Genomic DNA, 3,776 nt, shown 5'->3' with positions numbered 1-3,776 from the left:
AAATTATGAAAAATAATGATTTCAATTGAAAGATAAAGAAATATAATAAATTTAATAAGATAAATATAAAAAAGATACATTACACTTTACATGAATGTCCTTACATTTCAATGGAAAATAAACTAATGTTGATATTTATGCTAAGAGAAATGTATTATGGTAAAATACATGTCTAAAAATTTTGTTAGTACTAAATAAAAGTTAATAATAAATAAAATATTTTTAAAAATTACAAAAAAACTATGCATGCTAGACATTGGATTTAACGATCTAATTCCAAAATATATGGAAAAACTTCAATTTCTAGTAAAAATTATACATTATGATAATATCATAATCAATTAAAAAAATGATTGAAACAAGTGATATAAATAATTCCTTAAATTTTAAAAAATTTTATAAATCAAATCTACATGGAAAATACCACAACTCATTAGTTTACACCATCTTTAAATTCTTGACATTTATTTTGTATAATTGATGTAATTTAAAAATGTTGATTTTAATGGAACTTCATCATGTTAATTTTTGTGACACATTATTGTGTTGTCACATCAAAATACAAATATTATTACAATATTTGTACTAGGTAAAATTCACTATTCTAGATTAAGTTTGTAGCTGAAAAAGTCACTCTTTAGTCATGGAAATGATCTCTAATGTTCTCTATATTATGCTCACTCTTAGATGAAAAAAACTACTACATATGGATATCTACTTATACACTTCTAGGTCTTTTATCAAGTTGGTGGTATATAAGATATCTTGATAGGAAGCATGTTTCAAACATGCACATGAATTTATAATGATTTCTAGGAAATTGATATGCATGGAAATGAGTGTGATTAGATATGCTAGATTTCTTAGTTTTAGTATAGATACAAATCATTGTTCATGCGATAATTTATGAATTTATGTATGAGTAGATAAATCCTTGATGATAGGTGCTGAGATGTATGTCTTTTTATACATAGACATAACATCAAAATATGAACATTTGTGCAATATTGTCCTTGGACCAAAGTACAAGATGAGGCGAGATAAAAAAATTTGATTTGAATTTTTGAATTTAATTATATCAAGATTGTTGTTGTGGGGTGACCACATGCCTATGGAAATGATCTAATTCAAATACCAAGTTGGATCCATGTATAATATAATTGGATGTAATAGGATTGGATTGATGATCAAGATCAAATAAATAAGCCAATTAGATTGAGATTGTGTGCACGCAAGGATATAAATAAGAGATAAATATAGGGATAGGTTCAAGAAAGGCTAATGATGTGGTCCAACTATGCACAAAAATATTCCATTCATAAGTATATAAATGCATTGACATTTTGCCAAACTAGGCACAAAACTAAATGGGAAATCCATTAAGGATGTATTTTTTCCATTGCAATTCTATGAAATAGGATACATTTATAATGTATATGTTACCTTTTTAATAAGTTTGTATTAGTTAAACATTTTACGTTTCTATAGTATTGGGTTGCTAGAAAATAATTTTTAGTAGAAATGTGTATGAAAAAAGTTATCAACATTTTAGATCACAAACTATGATCCATCTATAATGATCAAAATTGTATTCCTTTTAAAACTTTTTCATTAAAAATTGTGGTTATTTTAGTGTTCTTGTCCATAGCATGGTCTTAGGAGCCATTTGGTCCATTGTTATCATTTTCCCCCAATCTAGGTTCCAACCATGTTTGTGTTTTAAAGTGTTTAGCTATGTATCATCTATTTAAGCATGTCCACTATGTTTATTTTATTCTATTCTCTCATTTAATATTATTTTATAGATTTTCCTTTAGTTGTAAGTATAGTTACACAAACATATGATTAATTATTTTATCAACTTATGATAGTACAACCATACATATTATGTTTAATGGCTAGGTTGGTGTTTAGACTTTAATTCTTTTGTAATGCCTATTTAGTAGCTTCTATCAAGTTTGGATCGATATTTGAAAGTGTGATTCTTTTGTTAAATTTAACCGTGAGATAATGAAGACTATTCTCTTTTATTATTTTATGCATTTTAAATTAATTGATGCTTTTGAATGATAACTTCATGAATAGCAAGCTTCTTGAACTACAATCTCCTTTTTTAAATATTATTCTATAACATTTCTTATGAGAACTTTAGCGACCATATTTACTTCATTGGTGCTTTTAGTTTAGAATATGTTTTCATTACAACTATTTTCATATTGTAAGTTATGTGATAATTTTCTATTATGAAAAATAAAAACTTCTATTCACTTATAAAAAAGCTATTATTTCAAGAATTTCTTAAACATGGTGAAACTATTTTGTTTGCTTTTTAACCTTTTCATTATTATTATAAATCTTATAATTCTTATGTTGTGATAAACATTTGTATTGTTCTTAACTAGTAAAATATACCTGCTCCTTTGTTTACTTGTTTCACATATTCTTGTTGGTATCTTATGTTTCACCTTATATTTATTAGCAAATATAGAACCCTAGCTTATGTCAATATATAAAATATTTAAATTGTTTTTTATGCCACCCGTAGTGATTTTTCCCAAGAGATAACGTAATAAACAGAGTTATATTTCTCCATCCTAAAATGTACTTGTATTTCTATCTATTTTATCACTAATTTGTATAAAAACAATATTAATTGAAGAGATCTATAAAAGTATATTCCGAATATGCTTATTGATTCGCTCGGTTTAGACATTTTTTATTTTATTTTAAATAAAATAAGGATAATGTCAGGCCTGCGGAAATTCGAAAGCTCTGAAATGTGACAGGGATAATGGACACAACGAAGTTATCAATGTTATTTTTATAATCTTGAATGTTAAAATTGCATAGAATATAATATAATGTATTATACATGGATTATCACTTTTTATTGATAAAATAAAAGGTTATCATCATATCATATCATTTACTATACATTTTTATTTATTGGGTTTAAAAAAAAAAAATATTGTAAAAAAGAAAAAATTGAAAAAGAAAAATAATTTTTTTTAGGGTAATTGGATAAGTAAATAAAATTAAGTATAAGTTTTACTTAAAGATTCATTGTGTTGTAGATGGAGTGGAGTGGATTGGATCAAATTAGATAATAGTAGATACTAAGTATGATTATGTCCTAAATGATAATACATGAAGAGGGATTGCTTAGCTTTATAAGGAAATGATTGATTTCGCCAATATTATAGAATACCATCTAATATTAAAATTTAGAATATAGATACATAAGTCAAGAAATTGGATGAAAGCTTTCTCTATTACTCTGGTTCCATTCTATCAGAGCTGAGAAAAAAGGCTTATATGTACGAATCTGAAAATTACCCTTTTTAATAGTTTTGTCAACTTTCTTAATTTTCCCATATTAGGTAATTTCACATGTTTATCAATGACCATAAAATTTGCTAATTATTTCAAATCAACTAAGATGCCACTATTTGTCAAGGTACTAATCTAACTACATCAAGGAGTTTGAAATTAAATAGAAAAAAAAATTTCAAGAAATTTTGAAAAATCGCTAAAAGGTTAATTTGAAGCCCAAGATAAAATAATTTGTTCTTAAATGTAATTTCCCTCCCTTGATTAGACTCTGTTTAACCTAACTTGACTCTAGTTGAATGCATATGTGGTTTATATGGCTGGATGATACTCTCAAATGTAATGATTTTTACCATGATTCTAGGATATGATGTTGGTTATGCATTTTATCTCTATGGATGTTTAGATGTTAGATTATATGATTAAGCATTGATCTTGGACTGACA

This window comes from Cryptomeria japonica, chromosome 3, assembly GCF_030272615.1.
Source record: "Cryptomeria japonica chromosome 3, Sugi_1.0, whole genome shotgun sequence".
Taxonomy (NCBI): domain Eukaryota; kingdom Viridiplantae; phylum Streptophyta; class Pinopsida; order Cupressales; family Cupressaceae; genus Cryptomeria; species Cryptomeria japonica.
Note: the sequence above shows the minus strand (reverse complement) of the source record.